The sequence below is a fragment of the Entelurus aequoreus genome, linkage group LG10 (genome assembly GCF_033978785.1).
Source record: "Entelurus aequoreus isolate RoL-2023_Sb linkage group LG10, RoL_Eaeq_v1.1, whole genome shotgun sequence".
Classification (NCBI taxonomy): domain Eukaryota; kingdom Metazoa; phylum Chordata; class Actinopteri; order Syngnathiformes; family Syngnathidae; genus Entelurus; species Entelurus aequoreus.
The window spans coordinates 38,554,473-38,569,888 of record NC_084740.1 but is presented as its reverse complement, the minus strand read 5'-3'; positions in this window follow the sequence as shown (position 1 = coordinate 38,569,888).

Genomic DNA, 15,416 nt, shown 5'->3' with positions numbered 1-15,416 from the left:
GTCACCACATGTCACCACATGTCCCCTCCTGTTACCACATGTCCCCTCCTGTCACCACATGTCACCACATGTCCCCTCATGTCACCACATGTCCCCTCCTGTTATCACATGTCCCCTCCTGTCACCACATGTCACCACATGTCCTCTCCTGTTACCACATGCCCCTCCTGTTACCACATGTCCCCTCCTGTCACCACATGTCTCCTCCTGTTACAACATGTCCCCTCCTGTTACCGCATGTCCCCTCCTGTTACCACATGTCACCACATGTCCCCTCCTGTTACCACATGTCCCCTCCTGTTACCACATGTCCCCTCCTGTCACCACATGTCACCACATGTCCCCTCCTGTCACCACATGTCACCACATGTCCCCTCCTGTTACCACATGTCCCCTCCTGTCACCACATGTCACCACATGTCCCCTCATGTCACCACATGTCCCCTCCTGTTACCACATGTCCCCTCCTGTCACCACATGTCTCCTCCTGTTACAACATGTCCCCTCCTGTTACTACATGTCCCCTCCTGTCACCACATGTCACCACATGTCCTCTCCTGTTACCACATGCCTCTCCTGTTACCACATGCTCCTCCTGTTACCACATGTCCCCTCCTGTCACCACATGTCTCCTCCTGTTACAACATGTCCCCTCCTGTTACCGCATGTCCCCTCCTGTTACCACATGTCACCACATGTCCCCTCCTGTTACCATATGTCCCCTCCTGTTACCACATGTCCCCTCCTGTCACCACATGTCACCACATGTCCCCTCCTGTCACCACATGTCACCACATGTCCCCTCCTGTTACCACATGCCCCCTCCTGTCACCACATGTCACCACATGTCCCCTCATGTCACCACATGTCCCCTCCTGTTACCACATGTCCCCTCCTGTCACCACATGTCTCCTCCTGTTACAGCATGTCCCCTCCTGTTACCACATGTCCCCTCCTGTCACCACATGTCACCACATGTCCCCTCCTGTTACCACATGTCCCCTCCTGTCACCACATGCCTCCTCCTGTTACAACATGTCCCCTCCTGTTACCACATGTCACCACATGTCCCCTCCTGCTACCACATGTCCCCTCCTGTCACCACATGTCCCCTCCTGTTACCACATGTCCCCTCCTGTCACCACATGTCACCACATGTCCCCTCCTGTCACCAAATGTCACCACATGTCCCCTCATGTCCCCACATGTCCCCTCCTGTTACCACATGCCCCCTCCTGTCACCACATGTCACCACATGTCCCCTCATGTCACCACATGTCCCCTCCTGTTACCACATGTCCCCTCCTGTCACCACATGTCTCCTCCTGTTACCACATGTCCCCTCCTGTTACCACATGTCCCCTCCTGTCACCACATGTCACCACATGTCCCCTCCTGTCACCACATGTCACCACATGTCACCACATGTCCCCTCATGTCACCACATGTCCCCTCCTGTTACCACATGCCCCCTCATGTCACCACATGTCACCACATGTCCCCTCATGTCACCACATGTCCCCTCCTGTTACCACATGTCCCCTCCTGTCACCACATGTCTCCTCCTGTTACCACATGTCCCCTCCTGTTACCACATGTCCCCTCCTGTCACCACGTCACCACATGTCTCCTCCTGTCACCACATGTCACCACATGTCACCACATGTCCCCTCATGTCACCACATGTCCCCTCCTGGTACCATATGTCCCCTCCTGTTACCACATGTCCCCTCCTGTCACCACATGTCACCACATGTCCCCTCCTGTCACCACATGTCACCACATGTCCCCTCCTGTTACCACATGCCCCCTCCTGTCACCACATGTCACCACATGTCCCCTCATGTCACCACATGCCCCCTCCTGTCACCACATGTCACCACATGTCCCCTCATGTCACCACATGTCCCCTCCTGTTACCACATGTCCCCTCCTGTCACCACATGTCTTCTCCTGTTACAGCATGTCCCCTCCTGTTACCACATGTCCCCTCCTGTCACCACATGTCACCACATGTCCCCTCCTGTTACCACATGTCCCCTCCTGTTACCACATGTCCCCTCCTGTCACCACATGTCTCCTCCTGTTACAACATGTCCCCTCCTGTTACCACATGTCACCACATGTCCCCTCCTGTTACCACATGTCCCCTCCTGTTACCACATGTCACCACATGTCCCCTCCTGTCACCACATGTCACCACATGTCCCCTCCTGTTACCACATGTCCCCTCCTGTCACCACATGTCACCACATGTCCCCTCATGTCACCACATGTCCCCTCCTGTTACCACATGTCCCCTCCTGTCACCACATGTCTCCTCCTGTTACAACATGTCCCCTCCTGTTACCACATGTCCCCTCCTGTCACCACATGTCACCACATGTCCCCTCCTGTTACCACATGTCCCCTCCTGTCACCACATGTCTCCTCCTGTTACAACATGTCCCCTCCTGTTACCGCATGTTCCCTCCTGTTACCACATGTCACCACATGTCCCCTCCTGTTACCACATGTCCCCTCCTGTTACCACATGTCCCCTCCTGTCACCACATGTCCCCTCCTGTCACCACATGTCACCACATGTCCCCTCATGTCACCACATGTCCCCTCCTGTTACCACATGTCCCCTCCTGTCACCACATGTCTCCTCCTGTTACAACATGTCCCCTCTTGTTACCACATGTCCCCTCCTGTCACCACATGTCACCACATGTCCCCTCCTGTTACCACATGTCCCCTCCTGTTACCACATGCCCCCTCCTGTCACCACATGTCACCACATGTCCCCTCATGTCACCACATGTCCCCTCCTGTTACCACATAACCCCTCCTGTCACCACATGTCTCCTCCTGTTACAACATGTCCCCTCCTGTTACCACATGCCCCTTCCTGTCACCACATGTCACCACATGTCCCCTCATGTCACCACATGTCCCCTCCTGTTACCACATGTCCCCTCCTGTCACCACATGTCTCCTCCTGTTACCACATGTCCCCTCCTGTTACCACATGTCCCCTCCTGTCACCACATGTCACCACATGTCCCCTCCTGTCACCACATGTCACCACATGTCACCACATGTCCCCTCATGTCACCACATGTCCCCTCCTGTTACCACATGCCCCCTCCTGTCACCACATGTCACCACATGTCCCCTCATGTCACCACATGTCCCCTCCTGTTACCACATGTCCCCTCCTGTCACCACATGTCTCCTCCTGTTACCACATGTCCCCTCCTGTTACCACATGTCCCCTCCTGTCACCACGTCACCACATGTCTCCTCCTGTCACCACATGTCACCACATGTCACCACATGTCCCCTCATGTCACCACATGTCCCCTCCTGTTACCATATGTCCCCTCCTGTTACCACATGTCCCCTCCTGTCACCACATGTCACCACATGTCCCCTCCTGTCACCACATGTCACCACATGTCCCCTCCTGTTACCACATGCCCCCTCCTGTCACCACATGTCACCACATGTCCCCTCATGTCACCACATGCCCCCTCCTGTCACCACATGTCACCACATGTCCCCTCATGTCACCACATGTCCCCTCCTGTTACCACATGTCCCCTCCTGTCACCACATGTCTTCTCCTGTTACAGCATGTCCCCTCCTGTTACCACATGTCCCCTCCTGTCACCACATGTCACCACATGTCCCCTCCTGTTACCACATGTCCCCTCCTGTTACCACATGTCCCCTCCTGTCACCACATGTCTCCTCCTGTTACAACATGTCCCCTCCTGTTACCACATGTCACCACATGTCCCCTCCTGTTACCACATGTCCCCTCCTGTTACCACATGTCACCACATGTCCCCTCCTGTCACCACATGTCACCACATGTCCCCTCCTGTTACCACATGTCCCCTCCTGTCACCACATGTCACCACATGTCCCCTCATGTCACCACATGTCCCCTCCTGTTACCACATGTCCCCTCCTGTCACCACATGTCTCCTCCTGTTACAACATGTCCCCTCCTGTTACCACATGTCCCCTCCTGTCACCACATGTCACCACATGTCCCCTCCTGTTACCACATGTCCCCTCCTGTCACCACATGTCTCCTCCTGTTACAACATGTCCCCTCCTGTTACCGCATGTTCCCTCCTGTTACCACATGTCACCACATGTCCCCTCCTGTTACCACATGTCCCCTCCTGTTACCACATGTCCCCTCCTGTCACCACATGTCCCCTCCTGTCACCACATGTCACCACATGTCCCCTCATGTCACCACATGTCCCCTCCTGTTACCACATGTCCCCTCCTGTCACCACATGTCTCCTCCTGTTACAACATGTCCCCTCTTGTTACCACATGTCCCCTCCTGTCACCACATGTCACCACATGTCCCCTCCTGTTACCACATGTCCCCTCCTGTTACCACATGCCCCCTCCTGTCACCACATGTCACCACATGTCCCCTCATGTCACCACATGTCCCCTCCTGTTACCACATAACCCCTCCTGTCACCACATGTCTCCTCCTGTTACAACATGTCCCCTCCTGTTACCACATGCCCCTTCCTGTCACCACATGTCACCACATGTCCCATCCTGTCACCACTAGGGTTGTCCCGATACCAACATTTTGGTACAGGTACCAAAATGTATTTATGTACTTTTCTAAATAAAGGAGACCACAAAAAATGTCATTATTGGCTTAATTTTAACAAAAAATCTTAGGCTACATGAAACATATGTTGCTTATTGCAAGTTTGTCCTTAAATAAAACGGTGAACCTACAAGACAACTCGTCTTTTAGTAGTAAGTAAACAAACAAAAGCTTCTAATTAGTCTGCTGACATATGCAGTAACACAGTGGTCCCCAACCACCGGGCCGCGGCCCAGTACCGGTCCGTGGATCGATGGTACCGGGCCGCACAAGAAATTTAAAAAAAAAAATATATATATATATATATATATATATATATATATATATATATATATATATATATATATATATATATATATATATATATATATACATATTTTTTTATTTTATTTTTATTTTTTTTATTATTTTTTAAAAAATTATTATTTATTAATTAAATCAACATAAAAAACACAAGATACACTTACAATTAGTGCACCAACCCAAAAAACCTCCCTCCCCCATTTACACTCATTCACACAAAAGGGTTGTTTCTGTTAGGATCCGCTGCTCGGATCACATCTTGTTTACATTTTAGTGTCACGCGTGTTTGTTTCTGTTGCCATGACGGCAGATTTTGCTCACCTGCCTCTGGTTAGCGTCGGGACGCGCACCTGTTGCCCGAGCGCTAATCAGAGGGCTATTTAGTCTTCGCCCGGGCAGCACTCTGCCTGCCTTCCTAATTTGCTTTCACGCAACAGCTAACGACCACTTTGTTTCCTGCTAGCTCTCATGCTATATTATTTTGCTTGCTAGCTCCCACGCTAGTCGTTTTTGTTTTTTCCTGTCTGATTTAGTTCCTGAATAAATCATTTTCCTACCTGCAAGCTGTGTCCGAGCCCGTCTGCACCCTTGGGAGAACACCTCGCACCACGATGCGACCAGGTCGTTACAGTAGGAAGCCAGCAAGAAGTTCTCCCGCAACGAGCACGTCGGAGGAGATGGACGAAGGTGCGTGGATGGTGTTGCGAGCAATGGAGGCGGAGACTCTCCGCTATTCCCCCTCGGAGCGCCAGGACCTGATCTGGGGTCCTAACGGAAAGTTGGTCCCAATCCACTCCGTTTGGCCCGAGGACATCGCCACACCTCCGCACCACCGGACGCGTCAGCGAAGACGGAAGCCACCAAAGAGGTCTTCACTTCGCTGCCAAGACGCGCCACTCCCACAGACTCCTCCGCCGGTACACAGCAAGCTACATTCAGCCCAAGATTTCCCTCTTCAAAGGTCTGTTAATCCCATCAACTACCTTACCGATGATTGTTATGACTGGCCCGTCAATCACTGGGACTGCAGCTATGACGTCATTCCGTCGGCACCCCCTGATGACACGCCGCTTGATGACGTTGTCCCGTCCATTTTGGATGACGTCATAGACAAAGACTTTTTTAGACATTATGTCAATTCTTCCTGCCAGCCATTTTCAAGTGACTTTAATTCTGCAATTAAACATTATCAGGACATTTTTTTAAGGACTAAATCTAGTCAGTCCCAGTCTCAAGTGGGGGGCGACAATAGACATTTTGGACAATTTGGGGGGGAGGATTCTGCCCTCCCCCTGACCTCCCTCCACCCACCCTTGAAGACGGTTCCAATCCGCAAGGAGCGCGTCTGGGATCCGCTTTTTGAGGGGGGGCTAGTACTGGGAGCTGTGCGAGTGGGGTGGCACAACGGCGTGCTAAGCCGCAACCTCCTGCTCGGCCACCACCACCGGTTTTTCGGCCTGCTAAGCCGCAACCGCCAGCTAGGCCACCTGCACCTAAGCTAGCGCCAAGGCTAAGGCTAGCACCAGCTCCACCACAGGTTCTCACACCAGTACCTGCACCTCGACTGGTTCTCACACCAGTACCTGCACCTCGGCTGGTTCCCACACCAGTACCTGTACCTCGGCTGGTTCCCACACCAGTACCTGCTCCACGGCTGGTTCCCGCACCAGTACCTGCACCACGACTGGTTCTCGCACCAGTACCTGCACCACGACTGGTTCTCGCACCAGTACCTGCACCACGACTGGTTCTCGCACCAGTACCTGCACCACGACTGGTTATCGCACCAGTACCTGCACCACGACTGGTTCTCGCACCAGTACCTGCACCACGACTGGTTCTCGCACCAGTACCTGCACCACGGCTGGTTCTCGCACCAGCACCTGTACTACGACTGGTTCTCGCACCAGCACCGGCTGCCACGACAGCGACTCCGGCTGCCACGACAGCGACTCCGGCTGCCACGACAGCGACTCCTGCTGCCACGACAGCGACTCCTGCTGCCACGACAGCGACTCCTGCTGCCACGACAGCGACTCCTGCTGCCACGACAGCGACTCCGGCTGCCACGACAGCGACTCCGGCTGCCACGACAGCGACTCCGGCTGCCACGACAGCGACTCCGGCTGCCACGACAGCGACTCCTGCTGCCACGACAGCGACTCCTGCTGCCACGACAGCGACTCCGGCTGCCACGACAGCGACTCCGGCTGCCACGACAGCGACTCCGGCTGCCACGACAGCGACTCCGGCTGCCACGACAGCGACTCCGGCTGCCACGACAGCGACTCCTGCTGCCACGACAGCGACTCCGGCTGCCACGACAGCGACTCCGGCTGCCACGACAGCGACTCCGGCTGCCACGACAGCGACTCCTGCTGCCACGACAGCGACTCCTGCTGCCACGACAGCGACTCCGGCTGCCACGACAGCGACTCCGGCTGCCACGACAGCGACTCCGGCTGCCACGACAGCGACTCCGGCTGCCACGACAGCGACTCCTGCTGCCACGACAGCGACTCCGGCTGCCACGACAGCGACTCCGGCTGCCACGACAGCGACTCCGGCTGCCACGACAGCGACTCCGGCTGCCACGACAGCGACCCCGGCTGCCACGACAGCGACCCCTGCTGCCACGACAGCGACGTCGACTCCTCCGGCTGCCACGGCGACGTCGACACCTACCGCTTCCACGGCGACGTCTCAGCGACCTCGAGTGGTCCGGCTGCGCAAGCAGCTCTCTCAGAGGACTCAGAGGCTGCTGAACTTCTGGCGCCACTCACGCCCACCTTCTCAGCGGCCACGAATGTGGCCTTTCCGTGGTCGCCCGCCTCGGCGTTCCATTCGCCGCCGCCACTTGACTCGTCCCCGGTGGAATCGGGGACACATGGCCTGGCGACCCACCACCAAGTCCTCCCCCCGCCCGCCCTTGACTCGTGAACTATTGCTTGTTTTTTTTGGGTTCCAGTTGTTTTTTTTTGTTTTCAAGGGACATCTGGAATCTGTCCTTTTAGGGGGGGGTACTGTTAGGATCCGCTGCTCGGATCACAACTTGTTTACATTTTAGTGTCACGCGTGTTTGTTTCTGTTGCCATGACGGCAGATTTTGCTCACCTGCCTCTGGTTAGCGTCGGGACGCGCACCTGTTGCCCGAGCGCTAATCAGAGGGCTATTTAGTCTTCGCCCGGGCAGCACTCTGCCTGCCTTCCTAATTTGCTTTCACGCAACAGCTAACGACCACTTTGTTTCCTGCTAGCTCTCATGCTATATTATTTTGCTTGCTAGCTCCCACGCTAGTCGTTTTTGTTTTTTCCTGTCTGATTTAGTTCCTGAATAAATCATTTTCCTACCTGCAAGCTGTGTCCGAGCCCGTCTGCACCCTTGGGAGAACACCTCGCACCACGATGCGACCAGGTCGTTACAGTTTCTTTCTGTTATTAATATTCTGGTTCCTACATTATTAAGATTAATTAAGATTAAAGTACCAATGATTGTCACACACACACTAGATGTGGTGAAATTTGTCCTCTGCATTTGACCCATCCCCTTGGGGAGCAGTGGGATATCAATATACACTACCGTTCAAAAGTTTGGGGTCACATTGAAATGTCCTTATTTTTGAAGGAAAAGCACTGTACTTTTCAATGAAGATAACTTTAAACTAGTCTTAACTTTAAAGAAATACACTCTATACATTGCTAATGTGGTAAATGACTATTCTAGCTGCAAATGTCTGGTTTTTGGTGCAATATCTACATAGGTGTATAGAGGCCCATTTCCAGCAACTATCACTCCAGTGTTCTAATGGTACAATGTGTTTGCTCATTGGCTCAGAAGGCTAATTGATGATTAGAAAACCCTTGTGCAATCATGTTCACACATCCGAAAACAGTTTAGCTCGTTACAGAAGCTATAAAACTGACCTTCCTTTGAGCAGATTGAGTTTCTGGAGCATCACATTTGTGGGGTCAATTAAACGCTCAAAATGGCCAGAAAAAGAGAACTTTCATCTGAAACTCGACAGTCTATTCTTGTTCTTAGAAATGAAGGCTATTCCACAAAATTGTTTGGGTGACCCCAAACTTTTGAACGGTAGTGTATATACATATATATATTATTATATTTTTTTATTATTTTTTTATTAAATCAACATAAAAAACACAACATACACTTACAATTAGTGCACCAACCCAAAAAACCTCCCTCCCCCATTTACACTCATTCACACAAAAGGGTTGTTTCTTTCTGTTATTAATATTCTGGTTCCTACATTATATATCAATATATATCAATACAGTCTGCAGGGATACAGTCCGTAAGCACACATGATTGTATTTTTTTTTTACCAAAAAAAAAATAAAAAAATTCCATCCCCCCCTCCCCCCTTTCCACAAGTCGTCCATTGATGATTCTAAACACACGCACACAACTTGAGCTCCACTATCAATGCAGTGAGTGTCATGGTGGACACGAAGTATAGCCTTTGAAGAAAAGGCCTGAAAGCGACACTCCACATGACAGTTGAAGTGGTGTTTAGTCCTGGTCCACACAACAAAGTGTGCAGGTTCTGCTTCTGAGTGTCAGCAGGACCACGGCTCCCCGGCGCATCGTTAGCGCTGTTGCCAAGGTGTGGCAGGTGAGCCGTTTGCTATCGCTACAAACCCTGTCCTTTGAACACTAATACGCTTGTGTGTGTGTGTGTGTGTGTGTGTGTGTGTGTGTGTGTGTGTGTGTGTGTGTGTGTGTGTGTGTGTGTGTGTGTGTGTGTGTGTGTGTGTGTGTGTGTGTGTGTGTGTGTGTGTGTGTGTGGACCTCAGTGAGCCATTAGCCGCCCTCAGAGGCAAGTTAGAAGGTCCAGATGAGGAATGAGTCTTGTTGCCAAGTTTCCTCCTAAATGTCACCTGGCATCTTTACACACACACACACACACACACACACACACACACACACACACACACACACACACACACACACACACACACACACACACACACACACACACACAGTAGAGTGCTTGTTAAGTGTCCATGTGGCTGCCGTGGTAACACAGATCTTTTCTGCTCAAAATAAAATGTCCTATTTTCTATTGTATACTTTACATACTGGTTGTCATGGCGACACGATGCGGGCCAAGGACAACGCCGTCAAGCTGTTGTATGATGACAGTGTGTGTGTGTGTGTGTACTTTGAGTACAGTAGGAGTTTTGAGCTATTGATGCCTCCATTGTAGAAGACTACACACTTTTGGCATAATGTTATCCAAGGGTGCTGGGCCTTAGATGTTGTCAACACACACACACACACACACACACACACACACACACACACACACACACACACACACACACACACACACACACACACACACACACACACACACCTTCCCAGCCAGCAGGAGCGAAGAAAAAACAGGAAGTGGCTCCATCACCTCCCTCTTCCCGCATCTCTTCTGATCCTCCATTATACACCTTTGACCCTTTCATAGCCACACACATCAAGACTTCGACTCTCTGTGTGTGTACTTCAAGTGCAGTGGGAGTTTTGAGCTTTTGATGCCTCCGTTGGAGAAGAGGACACACTTTTGACACAGTGTCACCTGGGGATGCTCGGCCTTTGATGTCGTCAACACGCACACACACACCAACGCAAACACACACACAAATAAACACGCAACTTTCCCAGCCAGCAGGTGGTAGAAAAAACAGGAAGTGGTGCTCTCACCTTCCGCTTCCCGCATCTCTCAGATCCTATATCATCGACCTGTGACCCTTTCACAGCCACAAAAACACACACCTGCTTTTGACCCTCACTTTACCCTGACGTGCGTGTGTGTGTGTGTGTGTGTGTGTGTGTGTGTGTGTGTGTGTGTGTGTGTGTGTGTGTGTGTGTGTGTGTTACAATGTTCCTGTGTCGCTGCTGTAAAAAAGCAGGAAGAAAAAGATGAAGTCAACCACATTTGTTGTGGTGAAAGCAATTGTGGCTTTTTCTATATGTCACACACACACACACACACACACACACACACACACACACACACACACACACAACAATGTCTCAATTTGTTATGTTCTATGTGGGAAAAAAATGATTTTTCGTGATGACATCATCAGTCAAAGTTGTAATTATTGATTAAAGATGTCGACTGTCTTTGCATCGCGACAGCTGTCAATCACCTGGTCCACTCATGATGACGAGGAGGAGGATAACGATCATAGTCTTCATCGCTGAAACATTTTGTTCATGTTTTCCATCCTTTCTCTCCTTCTGGAACATTCCCCGTCGAAAGTCACCTTTCCTGTCACTATAGTGTGTGTGTTAGGAACACTTTGTGGACTTCACATTGTTATCAGACTGGTGACGGCTCTAATTCTCTACACACACACACACACACGCACACACACACGCACACACGCACGCACAAACGCACGCACACACGCACGCACAGAGTAAAGCCGTCTCTTTCTATCAGGTCATCTAACTGTGACTCTGTCCGAGCTCCCTAGTGTGTATCAAGACGTGTAGTGTGTGTGTGTGTGGGTCTGTGTGTTGCTCAGCTGTTAAATTGCTATCTTAAAGGTGACCCCCCACACACACACACACACACACCCAGACAGAAGATGAAACCCTTAAATCTAAAGCGCTGTAAACCGGACACCGGAGGAAGTGCAAAAGTGTGTGTGTGTGTGTGTGTGTGTGTGTGTGTGTGTGTGTGTGTGTGTGTGTGTGTGTGTGTGTGTGTGTGTGTGTGTGTGTGTGTGTGTGTGTGTGTGTGTGTGTGTGTGTGTGTGTGTGTGTGTGTGTGTGTGTGTGTGTGTGTGTGTGTGTGTGTGTGTGTGTGTGTGTGTGTGTGTGTGTGTGTGTGTGTGTGTGATCGTTATTTCGGGGTTACGTGTTGCGGTCGTGTATTATTCCATCGTTATTGCAGACATGTCCAACCCTAGAGGACGCCTCAGGACAGACACAAGACACGCTAGAGGGAATAAATAACTGTTGCTTGGGATCGTCGACGCCGGGGATGCACAAGAGCCAATTGTTACAGGGAGCAGTGCAGCTGAACCCAAAATGCGAGGCCGAGGTTTTTACAAAACACAAAAGTCTTGCATAAGTTCCAAAAAGTCAGGGTATCCACAAAAAGAGTAGGTAAGAGTCCTAACAAAAAGGTGTCGCAAAAGGCTAGGGGGAAAAATGCTAACACAAGGGTAGCAAAAAGTTAGGGAAAAATGCTAACAAAAGGTGTAACAAAAGGCTAGGGGAAAAACATTCTAACAAAAGGTGTAGCAAAAAGTTAGGGAAAATTGCTAACACAAGGTGTAGCAAAAGGCTAGGGGAAAAACATTCCAACAAAAAGGTGTTGCAAAAAGTTATGGGAACATGCTGACAAAAGGTTTAACAAAAGGCTAGGGGGGAAATGCTTACAAAAAGTGTAGCAAACAAGCTAGGAAAAAATGCTAACACAAGATGTAGCAAAAAGTCAGGGAAAATGCTAACAAAAGGTGAATCAAAAAGTTAGGGAACATGCTAAAAAAAGGTGAATCAAAAAGTTAGGGAACATACTAACATAAGGTGTAGCAAAAAGTTAGAGAAAAATGCTTAAAAAAAAAAGGTGTAGCAAAAAGTTAGGGGAAAATGCTAACACAAGATGTAGCAAAAAGTCAGGGAAAATGCTAACAAAAGGTGTATCAAAAAGTGAGGGAACAATCTAACAAAAGGTGTAGCAAAAAGTTAAAGAAAAATGCTAAAGAAAAAAAAAAAGGTGATCTGCAATTAGGGAAAAAAAAGTTAGGGAAAAATGCTAACACAAGATGTAGCAAAAAGCCAGGGAAAACAAGGTGTATGAAAAAGTTAGGGAACATGCTAACAAAAGGTGTAGCAAAAGGCTAGGGGTAAAAATACTAACAAAAGGTGTAGGAAAAAGTTAGGGGAAAAACATTCTAACAAAAGGTGTAGCAAAAAGTTAGGGAAAATTGCTAACACAAGGTGTAGCAAAAGGCTGGGGGAAAAACATTCCAACAAAAAGGTGTTGCAAAAAGTTATGGGAACATGCTGACAAAGGGTTTAACAAAAGGCTAGGGGGGAAATGCTTACAAAAAGTGTAGCAAACAAGCTAGGGAAAAATGCTAACACAAGATGTAGCAAAAAGTCAGGGAAAATGCTAACAAACGGTGAATCAAAAAGTTAGGGAACATGCTAAAAAAAGGTGAATCAAAAAGTTAGGGAACATACTAACATAAGGTGTAGCAAAAAGTTAGAGAAAAATGCTAAAAAAAAAAGGTGTAGCAAAAAGTTAGGGGAAAATGCTAACACAAGATGTAGCAAAAAGTCAGGGAAAATGCTAAAAAAAAGGTGTATCAAAAAGTGAGGGAACAATCTAACAAAAGGTGTAGCAAAAAGTTAAAGAAAAGTGCTAAAGAAAAAAAAAAGGTGATCTGCAATTAGGGGAAAAAAAGTTAGGGAAAAATGCTAACACAAGATGTAGCAAAAAGCCAGGGAAAACAAGGTGTATGAAAAAGTTAGGGAACATGCTAACAAAAGGTGTAGCAAAAGGCTAGGGGTAAAAATGCTAACAAAAGGTTTTAGGAAAAAGTTAGGGGAAAATGCTAACACAAGATGTAGCAAAACGTCAGGGGAAATGCTAACAAAAGGTGTAGCAAAAAGTTAGGGGAAAATGCTAACAAAAGGTGTAGCAAAAAGTAAGGGGAAAATGCTAAAAAAAAAATGTGTAGCAAAAAGTTAGGGAAAAATGCTAACACAAGATGTAGCAAAAAGCCAGGGAAAAATGCTAACACAAGGTGTATGAAAAAGTTAGGGAACATGCTAACAAAAGGTGTAGCAAAAGGCTGGGGGTAAAAATGCTAACAAAAAGTGTAGTAAAAAGTTAGGGGAAAATGCTAACACAAGATGTAGCAAAACGTCAGGGGAAATGCTAACAAAAGGTGTAGCAAAAAGTTAGGGGAAAATGCTAACAAAAGGTGTAGCAAAAAGTTAGGGGGAAATGCTTAAAAAATAAAAGGTGTATCAAAAAGTTAGAGAAAAATGCTAACAAAAGGTGTAGCAAAAAGCCAGGGAAAAATGCTAACACAAGGTGTATGAAAAAGTTAGGGAACATGCTAACAAAAGGTGTAGCAAAAGGCTAGGGGTAAAAATGCTAACAAAAGGTGTAGTAAAAAGTTAGGGGAAATGCTAACAAAAAGTGTAGCAAAAAGTTAGGGGAAAATGCTAACAAAAGGTGTAGCAAAAAGTTAGGGGAAAATGCTAAAAAAATAAAAGGTGTATCAAAAAGTTAGGGAAAAATGCTAACACAAGGTGTATCAAAAAGTTAGGGAACATGCTAACAAAAGGTGTAGCAAAAGGCTAGAGGTAAAAATGCTAAAAAAAAGTTGTAGAAAAAGTTAGGGAAAATGCTAACACAAGATGTGGCAAAAAGCCAGGGAAAAAAGCTAACAAAAGGTGTAGCTCAGTGACTAGTAGAACAGTCCATAAACAAGGCAAAAAGATCGATAGAAAAAGAGTCAACGCAGCAAGGACGGCAACCGGAGGGAAAAAACAACTAGAACAATACTTAGCATGTGGAAATGCACAAATTCTTACTGGGTTTGTTGTAAAGAAGATAGAATAGCGATGGCCTGAGAGGAAGAGTTGAGATGCAGTAGTCCTCGCCGTTTGCTGTGACCCACCTGCACCGACTACCAGCACACAGCTGGCATAAGTGGGCCTAATTGCAGATCTGAAACAGGTGTGCCTCCTTGTACCGCCCTTCACCAGACTCATCCACCCCCGGGCCTTGTTTGGTTGTCAAATGTTAAGGTGGTATTATTAAATAGGTGTATAATTGTTTGGTTGTCAAATGTTAGGTGGTATTATTAAATAGGTGTATAATTGTTTGGTTGTCAAATGTTAAGGTGGTATTATTAAATAGGTGTATAATTGTTTGGTTGTCAAATGTTAAGGTGGTATTATTAAATAGGTGTATAAATGTTTGGTTGTCAAATGTTAAGGTGGTATTATTAAATAGGTGTGTAAACGTTTGTTGTCAAATGTTAAGGTGGTATTATTAAATAGGTGTATAATTGTTTGGTTGTCAAATGTTAAGGTGGTATTATTAAATAGGTGTATAATTGTTTGGTTGTCAAATGTTAAGGTGGTATTATTAAATAGGTGTATAAACGTTTGTTGTCAAATGTTAAGGTGGTATTATTAAATAGGTGTATAATTGTTTGGTTGTCAAATGTTAAGGTGGTATTATTAAATAGGTGTATAATTGTTTGGTTGTCAAATGTTAAGGTGGTATTATTAAATAGGTGTATAAATGTTGGTTGTCAAATGTTAAGGTGGTATTATTAAATAGGTGTATAAATGTTGGTTGTCAAATGTTAAGGTGGTATTATTAAATAGGTGTATAAATGTTGGTTGTCAAATGTTAAGGTGGTATTGTTAAATAGGTGTATAATTGTTTGGTTGTCAAATGTTAAGGTGG